General features: G+C 40.3%; 1 protein-coding gene and 1 pseudogene across 1 annotated transcript in view; one reads left to right on the top strand and one right to left on the bottom strand.

Annotated features, from left to right (window-relative positions):
* BMP6 (bone morphogenetic protein 6) overlaps positions 1-25,060 on the top strand; it is a 160,774-nt gene that overhangs the window by 11,250 nt on the left and 124,464 nt on the right. The gene's annotated exons all lie outside the window — the stretch shown is intronic.
* LOC118907953 (phosphatidylinositol 3,4,5-trisphosphate 3-phosphatase TPTE2-like) lies at positions 18,392-23,085 on the bottom strand (annotated as a pseudogene).

Below are 25,060 nucleotides of genomic sequence, written 5' to 3'. Positions count from 1 at the left end.
TCCTGACCCTTCCCCTAGTCTCTGTAGAGCAGGGGTAGGACCCCAGCCAGTTGCATTTCTAGCTGCTACTGCTCTTTTGGGGCTCCAGTTCCCTCTGGATAGACTGCCTTGTTCTACTTTCCACTGGTGGCCCTCTCCTTCCTACCTGGGCTCTCTCCTTCCTACCTGAAGGTAGAAGGAACTTCCTGCTGTTGCTCATCCATGGGTTACCTCACCAAGACCTGCTTGGCTGCTTATCTCTCCTGCTGTGCCACCAGTGCCCTGCAGTAAATACCCTCTGTTGTAAACACTTGCAGGGATTTCTCTTTCCCCTGTTGGACCCTGATTGCTATACCTCTTAATCCCCAGGAACATAGTAGAGAGACCCCAGACTAGGTAATGCTCAGAACTCAGTTCTAGGAGCATTTCCTGTTGTGTTTCTCTGAGTGATCCTTTATTTTATAAAACAGCTTTCTTGAAGTATAATTAACATGCGATAAGCTGCTTGTTTAAAGTGTACAATTTGATAAGCTTTGACTTATATATGTCCCTATGAAACCATCACCACAATCAAGATAGTGAACATATCCCATATCCTAAACTATTCTTTAAACAATTGCCTCTGCTAGGGGATGAAATAACCCATCCTAATACACAGGAAATGCAATGATAAGTCTTGTCTTTCATCGATGCCCATTGTTCATGGCCTTTATCCTGTATCTCACCTCTCATATTTATTCTAGGAAGCAATAGTAAAAGTAGGTAGCTCTGTTTTCTAATTTTGAGATTTTTCTAATCTGGGGCATTTTGGGGTTGTTTGTGATCCTATTGGTTGCTTGTTTCTGAATACTCCAGTTTAAAAGATTTGATCCTTCTGGAAAACATCACAAAGAGGCTTTCCTGTATTTCTGTTTTAAATTCTGGCCATTTAGGTAGGGCACAAGTCCAAGAAACTTAAGAAAGTAGACTCCAGTTTACCCCCAACTTTACCCACTATGCTTATCCTTCTCCAAATGTTCTGTAAGCCTAAATAGAAACTGCATTTTTTTTTGCAACAAAACGTAAGTGTTGTATATCTTTATGTCCTTTTGCTTTAAACAGTGACTGTCACTTATTATCCTATTAACTCAGCAAGGTAAAAACTTAAACTTTTTAAACTGCAAATTTACATTAAACATTATTAGATAGTAAGATAGGAAATCTTTGGAGAAAATCATTATTTAGAGTAACATGAATATAATGTTCCAGAGCACCCAGTCCCATAAGGGACAGTCCTGAGAAGTGATTTGACCGTACCCTGTCTCCCCACCACTCAGAGGAGCTGCTCTTTCCTTCCCACCCCCTTTCTCCTCCTTGACTTCTGTCCCCATCACGCCATTGAAATTCTCCTATTGGAGGCAGCTAATGCCCAGCTGTTCTGTCTTCATCTTCCTCTCGGCAAGCCTTTATCATATTGACAGACTCTTTCCCTGCTGTACAGTCCTTCTAAAAAACATGCTCTCCTTAGCTAGTGTACTGCTGCCTGCTCCCCTTGGTTCTTTTCCTATCCCACAGACTCCTGCCGGTTGGCCTAGGTCCACACACAGGGTAGAGACTGCCAGGGGCTTTGGTGGGTGAGGCAGTGGGAGCACACCCACTATAGGACGTAGGAAATCATATACAGCTACAGGGCCCGGCTTTCAGGGGACCCGCCGTGGGGGGCGCAGTGGCCTGGTGGCAGAGTGGGCCCTGGCGATGGGGAGCCCAGCAGTTGGGGTATTCTGAAGGTCTCAGTGAGGCCTCTCAGCTTTGAGCACCTCCTCTGTGTTTCCCTTCTCATTTACTGGCCCCTTTATTCAAAGCGTGGTCATGTGGGACCTGGCACCAGGATCATACAGTGCAGTGCATCTCAAACTGTCTTTACGCAGGAGCCAGTTAAAAAATAGAATTTTAAAAAATATTTCTGTGGACCCATACTTTTGTAAAGTTCATTGACAATGAATTACTCGAAAAGTGAAATGGAAAAACCCAAAATACATACAAAATCCAGTCTCAATTTTTAATGATCAGATTCCATTTGTATAAAATTACCCATCAAATTGCTATTAAACTATCTAAATAGTCTCCATTTCTTACTGCAAGCCTGTAGCAAAGAGTTTGTGGATCAGCACAGACCTAGCACATTTATTAACACAGAGCTTCTCAGACCCATCCTGACTCAGGAGATTTGGTGTGGGAATATACATTTTAATAGGCTCCCTTGGAGATGAAAGGTGACTAAAGTTTGAGAACTAGGGTGCTAGTTACTCAGGTTCAGCCTCCATCTCTGCCCTCATCCCACATCCCATCATGGCAGACTTCCTGTTTCTGCTTTTAAAACCTCATGCCCATCTTCCCATCTCTTTCTCCACTCTCTCCCCATGTTCTCTGGAGGAGGTCTTTGTGATCTTGGCCTTGACTTCTGTGTCGGTTTCTGTGGCTCATCCACTCTTGCATCACCACCAGCACGGTCTGTCTGCAGCCCAGACGTGACCTGTCATCCCTCTGCCGCCACCTCCTTTGGATCCCATGGCCTACTGAACGAGGCCAGGACCCCTTTAGGTTCATCTCCACTCACCTTTGCATTCACTATCCTTCCACCGACTCGCTCTGCTCCAGGACTTCCTTCTGGTCTTTTCTCATGATTTCTGCCATCCACCTTGCACAGCTGCGCATTCCCACATTTTGCAGTTCCATCTGTTCTTCAAACCCCTGTTCAATGCCACCTTATCAAGGAAGGCTTTCCCAAGTATGCTCACCCTCATGCCATGACTTTCTCTGGTGCAGGACCACAGAGCGGCATCCTTGTTTCAGAGGCATATTTGCAGACAAGCTCTGTGTGGCTGAGAGGAAGGAGTTAGGATCTTAGAGCTTCAGTGGCTCTGCCACCCACCAGCTGTGTGCAGTTGGGAAAATTATCTTCAGCACTGGCTTCTTTGATCCTTTGTCATATAATGTTTTATTCATTTCAACACCCCTGCCCTAAGTACCTAGCATGATGCCTGACCTTAGTTTATTTATACTCAATAAATGCTCATTGGATGAAGGTCAGTTTCTCTAAAATGAAATTTGCGTATGTTGTCTTTCTCTCATTGTTGATAACATCAAACATTTGGATGAGAAAATTATGTACTGTGAAACACTGTGAAGATAGGCATGCTCATTAACTTCTCGCATAAGTGGTCATAAAAAGGGAAGTTGTCTTCTTTCAGGGTTTATGTTCTGTGACTTCCGAGATGACTCAGGAAAAAAAGGTCTCAGGAAGAAATATTATTTTCTGTTCTATCTGATGTCATTATGACTTTAATAAGTATTAATAGGAGTTAGGAAGAAGTGCTGCAGAGTCTAAATTTAAATTTCCTGGTTACGCCATGCAGAAAGCATGCATACAAGGAGGCATGACAACTCCTGCAGGTGCCGATGCAAAATACTTATCTTGTCAACTTCTGCTTCAGCCTTACTGGCTTGGCTTACATCAAGAAGGTGTTAGACACTCTGTTTACGTAAGGGCTGAGGGGTGACATAATGTCTATTGAAGCAAAGCCATTTAGCTCTGTACTAGGCTACAGGGAACATTTAAAACCTGAAAGCAGATCAAAGCCATGGGCAGGGCTGAGATACCCTTATCCAGGGAGGGGGTGGTCTCTTGGTTGGCTGCCTGAGCAGACGTGTGTTATTGCCTCACTCTATTTCCACACTGTTGGGGAAATGAATCAGGCAGAATGTGACTCTGAGCAGCCAATCCAGAGAGACTGCTTAAGTGGGTACAAGGGTGTGCAAATAGGCTGGAAAAATGACAAATCAGAGTAATCATGTACAACATGTGTGTTTTAAAAATAGACTTTTAAAAGTTGTTTAAGTTCTGTATGAGACAGGTAGGTCCTGGGACAAATAATACTTTTTTTCCCCCTTATCCCACTGAAATTTTTCTCTCCCTACTAGAGTATGCAAGGCATAAACACTTTCATTTCCAGGATATATATTAGTTTTAGGGAGGGAGATGGAAGTGTGAGAAAGGCCAGAGAAGCAGCATATCTAGTTCTTTTGCATTTTATTTGATGAACTTCAAGGGTGTAGCCAAGGGAAATATGAAAATAACTTCAGACTGATACTCATAAGTCCCATCAAGTGATAATATTGATATTTTATTACTTTAAAATACATGCAGATGTAGAAGATATACAGTATATACTCCCTTAACTCACCGCCTCCTTCCCCAAACAAGTAGTTTATCATTGTTTTTGTTTTATTCAGGTATAATTGGCAAGTAGAAATTGTATATATTTAAGGTATACATCTTGGTGATTTGATATAGGTATACACCTGAAATGCTCACCACAGTTAAGCTTATTAACTTACCCATCACCTCATATAGGTACCATTTTCTTTGTGTGTGTGTGTGTGTGTGTGTGTGTGTGTGTGGTGAGAACACTCAAGATCTACCCTGTAGCACGTTTCACAAGTACACAATGCAGTGTTGTTAACTCTAGTCACCATGCTGCACATTAGATTCCCTGAGCTTACTCATCTGAGTTCATTCATCTTGCATAACTGAGACTTTGTACCCTTTGACCAGCATTGTCCCATCTCCACTCCCTCAGCCCCTGGCAACCACTGCTCTCTACTCTGTGCTCCTATGAGCTTTGACTATTTTTAGATTCCACACATAAGTGTTGTTGTGTAGTAACCGTCTTTCTGCATCTGGCTTATTTCACTGAGCATAGTGTCCTCCAGGTTTATCCATGTCGTCATCGATGCCAGAGTTCCCTTCCTTTTCGAGGCTGGGTGATCTACTGCACGTGTTTACCACATTTTCTTTATCTGTTCACGACGCTTAGGTTGTTTCCACATCTCGACTACTTTACTGTTTTGTTTTTTTTTGTTTTTTTGAATGTGTTTAGGAACAATAGTTCCTTCTCTTGCTCTTGGATTATTCAGGATTTATAAGGTTGAGGGGTCTTGGCTACTATTATATCTATCCTCTTGTTTTTTCCCATTTGTCTGGTTCTTGTTAGAATCACAATCTATCTTGTGTCTGTAGGACATGATCTGACCATGTCATTCTCCTCTCAGTGTGAGATGACACAAGACACACTTTCCTGGAGCAAATGGCTCATCCCTTTGCCTTCTTTTTTTTAACCTAGAGCCCTTTGTTTTCAGGACAGCAGAAATGCTTGCTCATTCTCATGAACGAGATCCGTCTCCCTCTCCGGGGATTGTATCTTCGCGGCTCTTCTGGTCCTTGGGGCCTGACTCAGGAAGCTGAACTCAAAATCGAAACTTCTCTTGAGGTGTCACCTTGCATCACTGAAACCACATAGATGACTGGGAAAGCCCTGTTAACACACTACAGAAATAAAATGTGTCACCAGAACATTTCACTGGAATGAGAAATTTATTTCCATGATTCTCTAAGGTCAGCTATGGTACATGCTTTTTCCTACTGGGCAGAAAACACGTTTTACCACACTCTTACCTAAGTACTTCTTGTTTACAATTCCACAGTGCATTCTTGGCCTCCTCCATGTTGATTCCTGCAAATGTTGTGACTTACTTCCACACCTTGTTGAGGAAGCAAATTCCAAGATGCAATTCATCATTTAACTTCTGCCAACACTTTGTGAAAATTTTCAAACATACAGAAAAAAATGCAACGATTTTCCACCAAATATCTAGCATGCCAGTAAAATATGCCCTGACCCCATGTGAAGTATGGGGTGGTGTCTGGGATAGAGGCAAAAACAGAATATTATGGGAGCACTAAGGAGAATGTGATTATTAGTTTACAGGGGTCATGATGTTAGGACTGTGTATGGAAACAAGTTTGTTTTCTGCTGGTGGGTGTGGAGGGCACAGGCTCTCCTGGCTGAAGAATGCATGAAGGGAAGGCGATGAGGTTTTGTGTTTGGCCAGAAGTCTGAGGCACAGGCCCCAGAGGCAGGTGGTCCTGGCAGTGGTATGGGATTTAGTTGGGAAGGAGGTGGAAAGATAGGCTAAGGCCGGATTCTGAGGGCTGTCGAAGCACATCGAAGGAGTTGGTACTTATTTTGGAGGTGGCAAGGACCTCTGTACAACTTTTCAGTAAGGCTGTGGAATGAGGGAGGGATGCTTTGGGCAGATACTTCTGATAGTGGTGTGCAGAAGGCCAGGAGAAGAGGCTGGAGATGGGGAGGCCATCTGGGACCTTTTCGCCAATGTCTAGGTAAACCCCATTTAATCTGTATTTGCAGCATCGTAGGGTCTTTTTGAAATTTTTTAAGTATTTCGCAATTTTTTTTCCTTCAATTAAGTTTAAAATGTTCAATAAAGAGGGGGAATTAGGTGACAAGTTCATGAATAGCACCTAAGAGATCATAACTTGTGGAAAAAGTGCTACTTCCAGTCACTAAAATCTGCAAGGTTATGATTTCAATAGATGTTTAAATAAACGTAACCTGGTCTTCCTGGAACTTTTTTGCTCATTTCTCCTTACAATTAAAAACACCCATTAGTGAGCTTAAAATTGTGGTCAAGGTCCAGAGAAGGTTCCCATTTTTGAAACTAATTGGCTCCAAAGGAGACTTCAGCAGTGAACTAAACCTGAGTCCCAGGATGCTGAGCCCAGTTGAATGGACCGGATTGCAATGGGCTTTAGTTTTCACCTGGCTTGTCTCCAATTCTGTTGGGCAACCCACACCTGTCACAGGGAGTAAGAAAGACAGGAGTTAGCTAGTGCCTATTCAAGTGGGTGCTGTGCTCTGCTACTTTCTATCTTGCCAATTAATAACATCAGGACCTACTCCTAAGAATGTTTGTGTACAGTGTACAGCTTCCAACATCATTACCTCAGCACACAAAGAGCAGGACGACCATGTATGTGAATGAGAGATGGTTTAGTGATGTATAGACATTTGCTGTTGGTATTTGCAGTAGACAGGATTCCTCGCCCGTGGAATTCACCCTCCAGTGCTAGCCTGCAACATGTTACCTTAGATGGCAAAAGGGAAAGAAGTTCGCTAAACAGCTTACCTTAAAATAGGGAGATTTTCCTGGATGATTATTCTTCTGAGCCCTTAAAAACAGGAGAAGAAGGCAGAAAAGTCAGAGAAATGCAGTGTTAGAGGGACTCAGCCCCCCTTTGCTGTCTTTGAAGATGGAAGTGGGATCCTCAAGCCCAGGCCTGCATTGGCCTCTGAAGCTGGGAACAGCCCTTAGCCAACAGCTAAGCAAGGAAACACAGACACCAGTTCTACAACCGCAAAGAACTGAATTCTGCCAGCAGCTCAAATGGGCCAAGAGACATTCTCCACTAGAGCTTCCAGAAAGGAAGGGAGTTTGCTGACACCTTAATTTGAGCCCAGTGAGGCCCGTGTCAGACTTCTGACCTACAGAACCATGAGATAATAAGTTTGTGTTGTTTTAAGCTGCGTAGTTTGTGGTAATTTGTCAAGGCAAAAATAAAAAATGAATACAGTGTTATTTACATGGGACTTTGATACTATTCTTGTTTCTTTGGACTCCCTTATATTAGAGTGGTTGAATGGTGGCACCCTGGAAGGGGTAGGCTGGCAGGTGCTGCAGGAGTTTCAGTGAGGACTTTACCTCTTACTTATATGGCTTTGGGTCTATTGCCTTCTCTGTGCTCTTGTTGTATCACCTGTGAAAAATAGGAAACAGTAATTGTATTTAGCTCTTAGGATGGTTGTGAGGATTAATTGAGATACCACATGCAACGAGCTTAGTACTATACTTGGTAAATCTTCAGTGTTCAGTAGTTACAAGCTATTATTGGATTTGTTTGCAAGAGGGGCCATTTAAAAAAAATCTTCATGTTCTTTGCCTGTCATCCCACTCAACACATCATCTTATGTTAAGGGTAGGATACCATCAAAGAAAACTGGAAAACCTTAGGCAGTATACATTTATTCTTAAGTTCTTCTGAAATGCACTTAACCATTATGTTATTCTCTGGAGCTTGAGATGATGTTTATGAGAGAAATTTGTATAGCTAAATCTTGTGCCAATGTGAGGTAAAATAAAATTGGACATTTGGGGGTTACACCAATTGTGGAGACCACAAACACTGTGTGAATTAGTTCGGTGCCTATCATCAGCTTCTAACAGGGTGGAGATGTTTGCCAATATTAAGCCTACCCAAGCTGAATGATCAACATCCACTGCTGATGTCTAAATAGCATCATGTACTGAGAAACCTTCTAATTCTATAGGCCTGTAATTTTTGAATTTCATAGTCACATATTTCCATGGTCCTATAATTTTCTTGCACCCCATAATGGCCCTAGTTTCTAGGATTGCAAGTGGGCTCTTGTGTTTTAATAATGTCCTAATACTACAATCTGTAAAAGATGTACCTGTTGGGAAAAATTTGAAAAATGCTACATTTATCCAAATCAGGTGTCCTAGTAAACTAGGAAAAGCCTCTAGGACCACCATTTTGAGCACCCACATTAATGCCACTGGTTTTGTATTAACTTAAAGCTTTCCTGAGGTATCTCCTGTGCCTCTTGTCTACAAAAGGCAACCACACATGGATCACTGCCCCTCCACAGGGAGGGGTGGGAGAGTTATTTCGTACTATTGACATGCTTTTCAGAATATGAAGCTGTGCTTTGGGCAGATTGACAGTGTCTGGGAAATTCAGGAATTTTTCTAATTTGTGTTTTATCTTTTGAATATTGAGAATATTTTAAATGATGTTTCCATATTCTTTGGTCACTAGAAAACAGGAACTACTTCAGTTTATTCTTAGTATTTGTTATTTTGACATTGAATTTATATTGTTTTCTGGCCCTATTTCTCTTCCTATTTCCTATTTCCTGTGGATCCTATTTCTGCATTTGCTTAAAGTTTATCCTGGAAAGTTGTATTTCTGTAGGCTTTTTTTTTTCAGATCTATTTGCAGAATGAGGCAGGGGAGAAACAAATTACTGCTCCAGATCAATAATAAACTGTCAAGGAAGCCATAGCCTGTCGTCATGGGAGCTAATAGGTCCCACACCTCCCTCTATGGGCAGGCCTTTGGATCCTCTCTAAAGACATGGCCTACGCCCCCTGTTATGTCAACATGTTATGTCAAAGCCTGGAGTCTTTTGCCAAGTGGTTATGTATTATACACAGTTCCTAGTGCAGATGGGACAATGTGGTATTGTCTGGTTGACTAACTCTGACAGCAGGTTTGACTTGACATTTACATTTTTTAAAGTGTGATCTGTGGATAATAAATATCAGAATCATTTGAGGAACTTGCTTAAAATGTACACTTTTGGACTTTCTTTCCAGAGTTTTTTTATTCTGTGGGTCTGCTGTGGGACCCAGGAATGTGCATTTTAAGAAGCCTCCTAAAAGCTTTTAACCAAGTGGTTTGTGGACCAGACTTTGAGAAGCACTGCTGCAAAGGGTAGGTCAGATTTAAAGAGGCAAGGGGCAGTGCATTCTAGGTGATGGAACTAGCAGAACAGGCACAGGTTAGGATCATGGGCAAGAACAGGTGGCAGGGAGGCCAAAGGGTGGATACCAAGTATTTTGAGGGCAATTCTACCGTCAGTGGCATTTATTTGTATGTCCATCCACTTAAACACTGGAGTGCCTACTATGTGCCAACCACTTTGGCAGGTGCTAAAGATACAAAGCATATAGGTCACATTCTAGCAGCAGGTTGTTTAGAAGAGAAAGGCTGATTATGTAGCTACAGGACTACGACAGAAATAAACTTGCAGTATATCAACTAGGGGATGATCAGGACAGCATGAGGAGGCAGAGACACTCTGAAACTGAAAGTTGAGCAGATCTTTGCCTTCTTTTGAGTTTTCGAAATTGTGCAATGCAGTGGTTTAGCTTGAGATTCCCCACAGTGACTTTTACAGTAACTTGTAATTTTTATTGGATCGTTTGCTTATATTCTACCTGTCTTTTTACTACTTAATTAAACAAACTATAAAAGTATAGGGACCTGTACTAGGGATATCTTCAGGTATTTCCAGCTGGTTCTAGAATTAGAAATTTAAAAAAATCAAAATCCCTTTGTTTTATTTTATTTATTTATTTATTTTTTGGTATCACTAATCTACAATTACATGAGGAGCATTACGTTTACTAGACTCCCCCCATCACCAAGTCCCCCCCACAAACCCCATTATAGTCACTGTCCATCAGCATAGTAAGATGCTGTAGACTCACTACTTGTCTTCTCTGTGTTGCACAGCCCTCCCCATGACACCCCCACATTATACATGCTAATCATAATGCCCCTTTTCTCCCCCTCCAACCCCCCTTATCCCTCCCTTCCCACCCATCCTCCCCAGTCCCTTTCCTTTTGGTACCTTTTAGTCCATTGTTGGGTTCTGTGAGTCTGCTGCTGTTTTGTTCCTTCAGTTTTTTCTTTGTTCTTATACTCCACACATGAGTGAAATCATTTGGTACTTGTCTTTCTCCTCCTGGCTTATTTCACTGAGCATAATACCCTCCAGCTCCATCCATGTTGTTGCAAATGGTAGGATTTGTTTTCTTCTTATGGCTGAATAATATTCCATTGTATATATGTACCACATCTTCTTTATCCATTCATCTACTGATGGACACTTAGGTTGCTTCAATTCTTGGCTATTGTAAATAGTGCTGCGATCAACATAGGGGTGCATCTGTCTTTTTCAAACCGGGCTGCTGCATTCTTAGGGTAAATTCCTAGGAGTGGAATTCCTGGGTCAAATGGTATTTCTATTTTGAGCTTTTTGAGGAACCTCCATACTGCTTTCCACAATGGTTGAACTAGTTCACATTCCCACTGGCAGTGTAGGAGGGTTCCCCTTTCTCCGCATGCTCACCAACATTTGTTGTTGTTTGTCTTTTGGATGGTGGCAATCCTTACTGCTGTGAGGTGATATGTGATTGTGGTTTTAATTTGCATTTCTCTGATAACTAGCAATGTGGAGCATCTTTTCATGTGTCTGTTGGCCATCTGGATTTCTTCTTTGGAGAACTGTCTTCAGCTTCTCTGCCCATTTTTTAATTGGATTATTTACTTTTTCTTTGTTGAGGAGTGTGAGCTCTTTAATATTTTGGATGTCAACCCTTTATCATTTATTCCCATAAATGAATATATTCTCCCATACTGTAGGATGCCTTTTTGTTCTATTGATGGTGTCCTTCACTGTACAGAAGCTTTTCAGCTTGATATAGTCCCACTTGTTCATTTTTGCTTTTATTTCCCTTGCCAGGGGACATATGTTCATGAAGAAGTCTCTAATGTTTATGTCCAAGAGATTTTTGCCTATGTCTTTTTCTAAGAGTTTTATGGTTTCATGACTTACATTCAGATCTTTGATCCATTTCAAATTTACTTTTGTGTATGGGATTAGATAATGATCCAGTTTCATTCGCTTACATGTAGCTGTCCAATAGTGCCAACACCAGCTGTTGAAGAGGCTGTCATTTCCCCGTTGTATGTCCATGGCTCCTTTATCATATATTAATTGACCATATATGCTTGGGTTAATATCTGGAGTCTCTATTCTGTTCCACTGGTCTATGGGTCTGTTCTTGTGCCAGTACCAAATTGTCTCGATTACTGTGGCTTTGTAGTAGAGCTTGAAGTTGGGAAGCGAGATGCCCCCTGCTTTATTCTTCCTTCTCAGGATTGTTTTGACTATTCGAGGTTTTTTGTGGTTCCATATGAATTTTAGAACTATTTGTTCCAGATCGTTGAAGAATATTGTTGGTATTTTGATAGGGATTGCATTGAATCCATAGATTGCTTTAGGCAGGATGGCCATGTTGACAATATTAATTCTTCCTAGCCAAGAGCATGGGATGAGTTTCCATTTGTTAGTGCCCTCTTTAATTTCTCTTAAGAATGTCTTGTAGTTTTCAGGGTATAGGTCTTTCAGTTCCTTGGTTAGGTTTATTCCTAGGTATTTTATTCTTTTTGATGCAATTGTGAATGGAATTGTTTTCCTGATTTCTCTTTCTGCTAGTTCATTGTTAGTGTATAGGAAAGCAACAGATTTTTGTGTATTAATTTTGTATCCTGCAACTTTGCTGAATTTAGATATTAGTTCTAGTAGTTTTGGAATGGAGTCTTTAGGGTTTTTATGTACAATATGATGTCATTGCAAATAGTGAGAGTTTGACTTCTTCTTTACCAATCTGGATGCCTTGTATTTCTTTGTTTTGCCTGATTGCCGTGGCTAGGACCTCCAGTACTATGTTGAATAACACTGGGGAGAGTGGGCATCCTTGTCGTGTTCCCCATCTTAGAGGAAAAGCTTTCAGCTTCTCACTGTTAAGTATGATGTTGGCTGTGGTTTTGTTATATATGGCCTTTATTATGTTGAGGTACTTGCCCTGTATACCCATTTTGTTGAGACTTTGAAGTATGTCAAATGCTTTTTCAGTGTCTATGGAAATGATCATGTGGTTTCTGTCCTTCTTTTTGTTGATGTGGTGGATGATGTTGATGGATTTTCAAATGTTGTACCATCCATGCATCCCTGAGATGAATCCCACTTGATCACATTATATGATTCTCTTGATGTATTTTTGAATTCAGTTTGCTAATATTTTTATTGAGTATTTTTGCATCTATGTTCATTAGGGATATTGGTCTGTAATTTTCTTTTTTAGTGGGGTCTTTGCCTGGTTTTGGTATTAGAGTGATGCTGGCTTCATAGAATGAGTTTGGAAGTATTCCCTCCTCTTCTATTTTTTGGAAAACTTTAAGGAGAATGGGCATTATGTCTTCTCCATATGTCTGATAAAATTCAGCAGTGAATCCATCTGGCCCAAGGGTTTTGTTCTTGGGTAGTTTTTTGATTACCAATTCAATTTCTTTGCTGGTAATTGGTCTGTTTAGATTTTCTGTTTCATCCTTGGTCAGTCTTGGGAAGTTGTATTTTTCTAGGAAGTTGTCCATTTCTTCTAGGTTTTCCAGCTTGTTAGCATGTAGGTTTTCATAGTTCTCTTATAATTTTTTTTATTTCTGTGGGGTCTGTCATGATTTTTCCTTTCTCATTTCTGATTCTGTTGATGTGTGTAGATTTTATTTTTCTCTTAATAAGTCTGACTAGGGGCTTATCTATTTTGTTTATTTTTTCAAAGAACCAGCTCTTGGTTTCATTAATTTTTTCTACTGTTTTATTCTTCTCAATTTTATTTATTTCTTCTCTGATCTTTATTATGTCTCTCCTTCTGCTGACTTTGAGCCTCATTTGTTCTTTTTCCAGTTTCAGTAATTGTGACTTTAGACTGTTCATTTGGGGTTGTTCTTCCTTCTTTAAATAGGCCTGGATTACTACATGCTTTCCTCTTAGAACTGCCTTCACTGTGTCCCACAGAAGTTGGGGCTTTATGCTGTCATTGTCATTTGTCTCCATATATTGCTTGACCACTCTTTTAATTTGGTCATTGATCCATTGATTATTTAGAAGAATGTTGTTAAGCCTCCATGTGTTTGTGAGCTTTTTTGTTTTCTTTGTACAGTTTATTTCTAGTTTTATGCCTTTGTGGTCTGAGAAGTTGGTTGGTAGAATTTCAATCTTTTTGAATTTACTGAGGCTCTTTTTGTGGCATAGTATGTGGTCTATTCTGGAAAATGTTCCATGTGCACTTGAGAAGAATTTGAGTCCTGCTGCTTTTGGGCATACAGTTCTGTAGATGTCTATTAGGTCCATCTGTTCTAGTGTCTTGTTCAGTGCCTCTGTGTCCTTACTTATTTTCTGTCTGGTTGATCTGTCCTTTGGAGTGAGTGGTGTGTTGAAGTCTCCTAGAGCGAATGCATTGCATTCTATTTCCTCCTTTAGTTCTGTTAGTATTTGTTTCACATATGTTGGTGCTCAATGGTTATATCTTCTTGTTGGACTGCCCCCTTTATCATTATGTAATGTTCTTCTTTATCTCTTGTTACTTTCTTTGTTTTGAAGTCTATTTTGTCTGATACAAGTACTGCAACACCTGCTTTTTTCTCCCTATTGTTTGCATGAAATATCTTTTTCCATCTCTTGACTTTTAGTCTGTGTATGTCTTCGGGTTTGAGGTGAGTCTCTTGGAAGCAGCATATAGATGGGTCTTGCTTTTTTATCCATTCTGTTACTCTGTGTCTTTTGATTGGTGCATTCAGTCCATTTACATTTAGGGTAATTATCGAAAGATATGTACTTATTTCCATTGCAGGCTTTAGATGCGTGGTTACCAAAGGTTCAAAGTTAGCTTCTTTACTATCTAGCCATCTAACTTAACTCTCTTATTAAGCTATTATAAACACAGTCTGATGATTCTTTATTTCTCTCCCTTCTTATTCCTCCTCCTCCATTCTTTATATGTTAGGTGTTCTATTTTGTGCTCTTTTCTGTTTCCTCTGACTGCTTTCGTGAGTAGTTGATTTTATTTTTTGCCTTTAGTTAGTATTATATTGGTCTGCTTTCTTTGGTGTGATTTCATTTTCTCTGTTGACATCTATTTAGCCTTAGGACTGCTTCCATCTAGAGCAGTCCCTTTAAAATACCCTGTAGTGGTGGTTTGTGTGAGGCAAATTCTCTCAACTTTTGCTTGTCTGGGAATTGTTTAAACCCTCCTTCAAATTTAAATGATAATCTTGCTGGATACAGTATTCTTGGTTCAAGGCCCTTCTGTTTCATTGCATTAAATATATCATGCTATTCTCTTCTGGCCTGTAAGGTTTCTGTTGAGAAGTCTGATGATAACCTAATGGATTTTCCTTTGTAGGTGATCTTTTTTTTCTCTCTCTGGCTGCCTTTAATACTCTGTCCTTGTCTTTGATCTTTGCCATTTTAATTATTATGTGTTCTTGGTGTTATCCCCCTTGGGTCCCTTGTGTTGGGTGTTCTGTGGGCCTCCATGGTCTTAGAGACTATTTCTTCCCCCAGTTTGGGGAAGTTTTAAGCAATTATTTCTTCAAAGACATTTTCTGTCCCTTTCTCTCTTCTTCTTCTGGTACTCCTATAATGCGATTATTGTTCTGTTTGGATTGGTCACACAGTTCTCTTAATATTCTCTCATTCCTGGAGATCCTTTTATCTCTCTCTGCCTCACCTTCTCTGTATTGCTGTTCTATGATTTCTATTCTATTAATGGCCTCTTGCACCTTGTCCATTCTGCTTTTAAGTCCTTCCAGAGATTGTTTTATTTCTGTATTCTCCCTTCCTACATGCTCCTTTAGCTCTTGCATATTTCTCTGCAGGTCCATCAGCATGATTATGACCTTTATTTTGAATTCTTTTTCAGGAAGATTGGTTAAATTTATCTCCCCAGGCCCTCTCTCAGGGGTTGTCTGGGTAATTCTGGACTGGCCTAAATTCTTCTGCCTTTTCATGGTGATAGAGATGCTGTAGGCAGGTAATGCATTTGTCAGTTGGGAGGACAAAGTCCTTTCCTGTTTGCTGGTTGCCTTGCTCTTCTCTGCTGCCTGTGTTGGTTACCCGCACACATGGAGCAGCCTCCGGATTCATCCCTTAAGCTTCTGTGGGTGGGTTCTCCATCAGGGTAACCAAGAGACCTGCAGGGAGTGGCAGGTGTGCCAGGTGTGCTCTCCTGCAGGAGTGGTGCCCCTTCATGCCTTGCCCCGGTTTCTTCTGTCTGCGCCAGGCAGCTGTACACTCACTGGCAGGGGCCTTTGAGTCTGGCCCAGGTGGCTGCGTGCTGGGAGATGCTGGGTGGCTGCTGGGGGTGTGGCTGCTACCAGGCTGCTCCACTGCCACTGTGGGCACATGCAACCGCTCCCTGGCCACTCTCCACCACTGCCGCGGTGCTTGTGGCCACTTCCAGGCTGCTCCTCTGCCACTGCCGGCTTGAACGGCCACTCCCGGAGCACTCCACTGCTGCCTCCACCACACGTGGCCACTCTCAGGCTACTCGTCTGCTATGTTGGGGGCCGCGCTGGCTGGGGGAATGACTGGCAGGCTGCTTATAGCCATGAGTGGCTTCAGAGCTGTGCTGCCGCCCTGGGGGTTATGGAGCCTGAAGTTCCCCAGGATTCCCAGCTGCTGAGCTGAGTGTGCTAGGACAATTCTGTCCAGCTGTGAGGTCCCTGTCCCTTTAAGACTTCCAAAAAGCACTTGCTTTTCTTTTGTCCCAGGGGAGCCGGTTGCAGGGAACCACTCACAGACTTTGCTTTTCCATTTCTCTAATATCCAGCACACTGCACTGTGTGTCTGTGCTCCCAATGTGGATTACTAGAGCTGGCTGTTTAGCAATCCTGTGCTTCCACTCCCTCCCTGCTCTGACTCCTCTCCTCCCACCAGGGAGCTGGGGTCGGGGGGTGCTTGGGTCCCACCGGGCCGTGGCTTGTATCTTATCCCCTTCGTGAGATGCTGAGTTCTCGCAGATGTAGATGTAACCTGGCTGTGGTACTATATCCACTGGTCTCTCTTTTAGGAATAGTTGTATTTGTTGTATTTTCAAAAATATATATGGTTTTGGGAGGAGATTTCAACCTCCCTACTCATGCCGCCATCTTGGCTCCTCCTTCAAAATCCCTTTGTTTTTTATTCTCAAGTGTTTAATACAAAGTGTACATTCTGTTTTTAAGAGAGAATACTAAATGGTAAGATTTTTGATAACTTGGCCACTCTTTATTTCTTTTAAGTCTGGTTTCCATAGCCATCAAACACTTTGAGATTAAATGTCATGTAACCTCTTTACTCAGCACCATTTCTGTCCCAATTCTGTGGCATCTAAGCTCTAATTCTGAGCCCTTGCATCTCTTCTTGAAACTGTATTAGTGATGATGGTGGATGAATCCATCTCAGGATGCTGATTAAGTTACTTTCAATCTAGAGCCAGAGCTAAAATTCTTAACCTACTTGTCCTTGGCTACAACCCAAAGCTTCAAATGTTGTTGGATTACTCGGTACTCAGCCACATCAAGCTCATGCCTTGATGTAGAGTAAAGGCGGACTTAACCAAGTGATATTGCCTCCCGCTGATATTTAGGTGAAAGCCAACACCATAAAAATGAACGTTTTGCTGAGTGCTTGCTCTACTACCTGCAAGCCCAGCCAATCACACTGCCAAATTTGTTAAAGAAAGACTTGGCTTGAGAATTGCAAAGTGTGTTCCTCTGGTGGAGGAGTGGAGCCCAGATCCATCTCCTGGGGCTCCCTAACTAAAATGCAGTAGATATGTTTAACACTTTAATTGGAAACCTTAAAAAAGAAAAAACCCTCTTAATTTACTATATTATAAAATGCAATTTGGTTAAGAAATGAAAAACAATGATGAATCTTTGATATTTTAAGCCTTACCTTATTTCTTCATTGGCCCACCCACCTGATTTCTAGACAATACTTACTATTCTAAAAGATCATAGCAGTGCAGCAGATATTTCAGAGCACGTAATTGAGTTGACACACACATTCTTTGCCCAAGAATAAGATTGCAGAAAGATTTGGCAATCTGGATTACACAGAGACATCATTAAATTATATTTACAAATCTCTGTGGAGCAATCACACTATGTTAAGAGCTATAATAGCCACAAAATTAGACAATGCATCTATCCAGCAGAGTCACTTCTGTGGGCCAATTATAGATGAACTGGCCACCAGAAGATACCAAGAGCTCTCCTTTTCAAGATGTATGTTTTCTTTAGATTGTCTTAGCTGTAATGTAAGATTTTTTGTGAGTCGAGTGAGACTGTTTTTCAAGAAGTCTAATGTGGACCTTTGTGCAATAGATAGCATAAAAGGATGTAGAATCTCAGAAGCGATTTGAGAAAAGTTTTCAGAGGGATATATATCCCCTTTACCACAGTTCTAAGACGATGGTCATCTAAGAGCTGCTTAAACCTTTCCAGTTATAGGAAACTCACTACTTTGTGTTAATTTGTACTGTGAGAATTGATAGCTTTCTGCTCAATGTAATATTTTCCCGTGTCCTTAAAACTTGGTCCTTGCTCATTCTTCTAGGGCAGGGTTAGAAAACTTCTTCTCAAAGGGTCAGACAGTAAATATTTTTGGCTTTACAGATGTGGTCTTTGCCATAACTACTGAACTGCACTACAGAGTAGAAGTAATACTTCTAACAAATGAGAGTGGCTGTATTCCAATTAAACTTTATTTACAAAATTAGGTGAATGGTTCATGGGCTATAGTTTTCTTGTTTCTATTCTGTAAGCTATATGATCTAGGTCTTGAATATGAGTTCGTCAAACTTTGAATTCCAGGCTGGTTCTTGACATATTTAGGAGTGCTTACTCTCTACCTGTCCTGCATGATGAGTTAATTAGGAAAGTCTATCTAAAGTCAATTTAATAAATCTTACAAAAGTCTTTAAGTCCTCATAGAAATGAATCTGTACCTGGAATTATTTGCCCAAAATTATTATGGAATTCAAGGTAGTATTTTTTTTTCCTTTTAAAGAGAGTGATTTTAATACTACATAAGTTTTCATGCCAGGAAGCAGTAACTTTCAGAAAGTGCTTTTAGTGTTCCATTATTGATATTTCTTGGCTGGGAATTGACAACTGGACATGAGGAAGATTCTGGTGAACAAAAAGCTTTGCCCCCAAATTACAGTGGTTTGGAAGTCAATCATCCTTTCTGAGGTACGGATAATTCAGATGGATGCATGGAATAGCTACATGAAGCATTGCTCATGTTGTTTCCCTCCTTTTCTCTTGCCCTTTTGTTTTCCTCTTTACTGATTAGCCTTTTCTCTATGGCCGTGGTCATGCCAGGCTATTATCTACTGGGCCTAATAAACACCTACACCTAGCTCAGGAGATCAAGAAACAGGGTCAGCCAAGAGTCACAGCCTATCATGCTTCAGAAGCAGGTATTATTAAGCAAGCTCATTTTTAAGATTTTACATTATATACAGTAAGAGTCCTACTGCTGTTAAAAAGAAATACTGGTCTGAGTCTAAAGGAATTTTTAAAAAATCTTGTATGCATTTAATAGGTTTCCAATAATATACATACATGTGTGTAAACAAGGATGCTAGCGGGGAAGTAGGTTCAGAAGATACAAGGACTGTGAGGAACATGAATCTGTCCTAGAAGGGGGACAGCACTTAATTAGGTACCAGCTATGACTTCATCAATAGATCTCAACCGCAAACTCTGGACAGTAGATTTTCCATGTTTTGGGTTTATGGAGATTATCCAATTAATTTCTTGAAAGATAAAGCCTGTTACTTTGTATAAAAGATGTATGGAACCAGAAGAAAAATGGGTACTTGTCATAGTATTTAGGAAGATACAAAGAGAAAAACTGCGCTTTCACATCATTGTACAGTGGGGACAGCTGACCAGGTTAATTATTACTCTGTCTGCTTCAATATCATGAGTTATCTTAGTTTTCGGAAGCAGAACAGAGAAAGAAGGTCTTTTGCTGCATTATTTGTACTTTTAGATCATTTCCATTGCCTTTTCCAACACTATGAATTGAATAAATCATATGCTTTTTTATTGTGAGTATTTTTATTGGAGGGAGAGTGCAGTTGTAGATATTTTTCATATCTGCAAAATATCCAGCATATCTGCTCTGAGAAGGAGTTTTTACCCACTGAAATTTCGTGCTGGTGCTTCTATCTGTTCGTCGTTCCCCAAAGTAATAAAGGTGGTCCTCTGCAGTTTTAAATATTTCACTGGCAAAAGGGAGGCCCACACCATAGTTCCAGTTCTGCTTCTGCCTCCCTTACAGTGAAACACAATGATATTTCATTATCTTTTTTTAATTTTGGTATCATTAATATACAATCACATGAGCAACACTGTGGTTACTAGATTCCCCCCATTATCAAGTCCCCACCACATACCCCATGACAGTCACTGTCCATCATCATAGTAAAATACTATAGAATCACTACTTACCTTCTCTGTGTTGTACAGCCCTCCCCGTGCCCCCCCCTGCATTATGTCTGCTAATAGTAATGCCCCCTTTTTCCTCCCTTATCCCTCCCTTCCCACCCATCCTCCCCAGTCCCTTTCCCTTTGGCAACTGTCAGTCCATTCTTGGGTTCTGTGATTCTGCTGCTGTTTGGTTCCTTCAGTTTTTTTCTTTGTTCTTATACTCCACAGATGAGTGAAATCATTTGGTTCTTGTCTTCCTCTGCCTGGCTTATTTCACTGAGCATAATACCCTCTAGCTCCATCCATGTTGTTGCAAATGGTAGGATTTGTTTCTTCCTTATGGCTGAACAGTATTCCATTGTGTATATGTACCACATCTTCTTTACCCATTCATCTACTGATGGACACTTAGGTTGCTTCCATATCTTGGCTATTGTAAATAGTGCTGCGATAAACATAGAGGTGCATATGTGTTTTTGAATCTGGGATCTGGCATTCTTAGGGTAAATTCCTAGAAGTGGAATTCCTGGGGCAAATGGCATTTCTAATTTTAGTGTTTTGAGGAACCTCCATACTGATTTCCACAATGGTTGAACTAATTTACATTCCCACCAGCAGTGTAGGAGGGTTCCCCTTTCTCCACATCATCACCAACATTTGTTACTGTCTGTCTTTTGGATGTTGGCCATCCTAACTGGTGTGAGGTGATATCTCATTGAGGTTTTAATATGCATTTTTCTAATGATTAGTGATGTGGAGCATCTTTTCATGTGCCTGTTGGCCATCTGAATTTCTTCTTTGGAGAAGTGTCTGTTCAGATCCTCTGCCCATTTTTTAATCAGATTACTTGCTTTATGTTTGTTGAGGTATGTGAGCTCTTTGTATATTTTGGATGTCAACTCCTTATTCGATATGTCATTTATGAATATATTCTCCCACACTGTAGGATGCCTTTTTGTTCTACCGATGGTGTCCTGTGCTCTACAGAAGCTTTTTCGTTTGATATAGTCCCACTTGTTCATTTTTGCTTTTGTTTCCTTTGCCTGTGGAGGTATGTTCATGAAAAAGTTGTTCATGTTTATATTCAAGAGAATTTTGCCTATGTTTTCTTCTAAGAGTTTTATGGTTTTATGACTTAATTCAGGTCTTTGATCCATTTCGAGTTTATTTTTGTGTATAGAGATAGACAGTAATCCAGTTTCATTCTCTCACATGTAGCTGTCCAGTTTTGCCAACATCAGCTGTTAAAGAGGCTGTCATTTCCCCATTGTATGTCCATGGCTCTTTTATCATATATTAATTGACCCCATATGCTTGGGTTAATATCTGGACTTTCTATTCTGTTCCACTGGTCTATGGGTCTGTTCTTGTGCCAGTACCAAATTATCTTGATTACTGTGGCTTTGTAGTAGAGCTTGAAGTTGGGAAGTGAGATGCCCCCTGCTTAATTCTTCCTTCTCAGGATTGCTTTGGCTATTCAGGGTCTTTTGTGGTTCCATATGAATTTTAGAACTATTTTTTCCAGTTTGTTGAAGAATGCTGTCGGTATTTTGATAGGGATTGCATTGAATCCATAGATTGCTTTAGGCAGGATGGCCATTTTGACAATATTAATTCTTCCTACCTAAGAGCATGGATGGATTTCCATTTGTTAGTGTCCTCTTTAGTTTCTCTTAGGAGTATCTTGTAGTTTTCAGGATATAGTTCTTTCACTTCCTTGGTTAGGTTTATTCCTAGGTATTTTATTCTTTTTGATGCAATTGTGAATGGAATCATTTTCCTGATTTCTCTTTCTGCTAGTTCATCATTAGTATATAGGAATGAAGCAAGTTTCTGTGTATTAATTTTGTATCCTGCAACTTTGCTGAATGCAGGTATTAGTTCTAATAGTTTTGGATTCTTTAGGGTTTTTATGTACAATATCATGTCATCTGCAAACAGTGACAGTTTGATTCTCTCTTACTAATCTGGATGCCTTTTATTTCTTTGTTTTGTCTGATTGCCATGGCTAGGACCTCCAGTACTATGTTGAATAAAAGCAGGGGGAGTGGGCATCCTTGTCTTGTTCCCGATCTTAGAGGAAAAGCTGTCACCGTCTCACTGTTAAGTATGATGTTGGCTGTGCGTTTGTCACATATAGCCTTTATTATGTTGAGGTACTTGCCCTCTATACCTATTTTGTTGAGAGTTTTTATCATGAATGGATGTTGAATTTTATTTTCATATCTTATGCCATCCACTCATCTACTTCCTTGGTGAATGCTGGCGTATGTCACTCAGAAAGGGGACACTGTGATCATCAATCATTTTTTGATGGACCCTATAATGGAAATACTTAGGATCATAATCTCCTTCCCTACATCGATTGTAGACCTGGTAGTGGTTTAGATGCTTGTTGTCCAGGAATCGTACAACTTCCTTGATGGGATTCCTATAAAAAGATGACTTTCCAGAAGATGGGAATGACATGGCAATAATACGTCCAGTAATATAGTGAGATATAAGTCAAATCCATCCTTCTTGTTTCACCGTTTATTTCCTGAAGCCATCCTTCTGGACAGCATTTCAAGATGTCTTTTTTGATAAGCCAGATGAGAAACTTTTTTCACAATGATAAGTCATAGAAATTGAAATAAAATTGCCAATCTGGGAATATCTTTAAGAACCTTAAAGTCATAAAAAATACAAACAATATCAACCAGGAGAGTTACCACAATAATGACAGCATCTAACGAGTTAAGTATATCATAAAAATAAGATCGTATCCCTTCTACAAATATTTGAAGAAGAATATCCATTAAAAAAAAAAAGAAATTGCTAAAGAAACTGAATGAACTTCCAAAGGAATATGCATTGTGTTATCAGTGACAATTAGTTCTATAATGATGAGGGACAAATCTGCAAAGGTCAGCAAAACTCCAAATATTCTGAGTGTGAAAGGTGATACAATTAATTACACAGTGCTCTTAATCACACTATCATATGAATTAGGAAAATCAATGTCTTCATCACCGTCATCGAGCTTGGAAAGTTGTTCTATTTTACTGTCATTCACAGCTCTAACACAGATTACTTTTTCCAACTCATTTGAGTCAGAGTTTGCCCTGGAGATTCCCTCAGAGGATATTGCTGTCAAATCACTCAATGCAGAGTTTTCATTGATGATGTCCTTACTGGTCGCTGATGTGAACTCATTCCAGTCAGAGCTACTATAGACATTCTGGCTAGAAGACACAGCAAAGGCTGTTAGAGCCTTCTTATCTTCATATGAATTAGGAAAATTGATGTCTTCATCATCATCATCAGGCTTGGAAAGTTTCTATTTTACTTTTGTTGGTGGCTCCATCAGAGATTACTGACGTCAATTCGTCTACATCATTCCCCCTGTTCTCACTGTTGTCAGAGGACCCTAAAGAGGCACCCATAACGTTATTTTTTTTGGATGCATGAATCAGAGATATAAAGGGTCTTTTAATCTTTGCATGGTATTGTCTTGTGGATGAATTTAATCTAGAATTAATCTGTAAATAGTCTTTACACGTGAACAGGAACACCAGGCTCATGCTCAGTGAGAGTAGGGATTCCAAACTCTGAGGCTTCTGCCTTTTTTTGTTCCAGAGAGGCGGACCCAAGAACCAGGACAGGCTAAGGTAGAGACAGATTTCTGGGATCCCCTGCAAGGCCAGTATCTGCTTCCCTGATGCTCCTACTAGTCAGTACTGGAATAAGAACTCTGTGTCCATGGCAACCCCAAACAACAGATTCCAGGTGGTCCTGAGATCATAGTAGACTGGGGAATACAATACACTTGGTTCCAGAAGGCAGACTTAAAAATAAACATTGTTCTAGCAAACTGAATTCAAAAATACATCAAGAGGATCATATATCATGATCAAGTGGGATTCATCCCAGGGATGCAAGGATGGTACAACATTCGAAAATCTATCAACATCATCCACTATATCAATAAAAAGAAGGACAAAAATCACATGATCATCTCCATAGATGCTGAAAAAGCATTTGACAAAATTCAATACCCATTCATGATAAAAACTCTCAACAAAATGGGTATAGAGGGCAAGTACTCAACATAATAAAGGCCATATGTGACAAACGCACAGCCAACATCATACTTAACAGAACAGTGAAAAGCTGAAAGCTTTTCCTCTAAGATTGGGAACAAGACAAAGATGCCCGCTCTCCCTGCCATTATCCAACATAGTACTGGAGGTCCTAGCCACAGCAATCAGACAAAACAAAGAAATAAAAGGCATCCAGATTGGTAAAGAAGAAGTGAAACAGTCCCTGTTTGCAGATGACATGATATTGTACATAAAAAACCCTAAAGAATCCACTCCCACACTACTAGAACTAATAACTGCATTCAGCAAGTTGCAGGATACAAAACTAATACACAGAAACCTGTTGCATTCCTATACACTAACAATGAACTAGCAGAAAGAGAAATCAGGAAAACAATTCCATTCACAATTGCATCAAAAAGAATAAAATACCTAGGAATAAACCTAACCAAGGAAGTGAAAGACCTATATCCTGAAAACTATAAGACACTCCTAAGAGAAATTAAAGAGGACACTAATAAATGGAAATCCATCCATGCTCTTAGGTAGGAAGAATTAATATTGTCAAAATGGCCATCCTGCCTAAAGCAATCTATGGATTCAATGCAATCCCTATCAAAATACCGACAGCATTCTTCAACAAACTGGAACAAATAGTTCTAAAATTCTTATGGAACCACAAAAGATCCTGAATAGCCAAAGCAATCCTGAGAAGGAAGAATAAAGCAGGGAGGATCTCACTTCCCAACTTCAAGCTCTACTACAAAACCACAGTAATCAAGACAATTTGGTACTGGCACAAGAACAGACCCATAGACCAGTGGAACAGAACAAAGAGAGTCCAGATATTAACCCAAGCATATTATGGTCAATTAATATGTGATAAAGGAGCCATGGACATACAATGGGGAAATGACAGCCTCTTTAACAGCTGGTGTTGGCAAAGCTGGACAGCCACATGTAAGAGAATTAAACTGGATTACTGTCTAACTCCATACACAAAAGTAAACTTGAAATGGATCAAAGACCTGAATGTAACTCATGAAACCATAAAACGCTTAGAAGAAAACATAGGCAAAACTCTCTTGAATATAAACATGAACGACTTTTTCTTGAACATATCTCCCTGGGCAAGGGAAACAAAAGCAAAAATGAACAAGTGGGACTATATCAAACTAAA

The sequence above is a fragment of the Manis pentadactyla genome, chromosome 16 (genome assembly GCF_030020395.1).
Source record: "Manis pentadactyla isolate mManPen7 chromosome 16, mManPen7.hap1, whole genome shotgun sequence".
Taxonomy (NCBI): domain Eukaryota; kingdom Metazoa; phylum Chordata; class Mammalia; order Pholidota; family Manidae; genus Manis; species Manis pentadactyla.
This window is presented reverse-complemented; position numbering and strand designations above follow the sequence as displayed.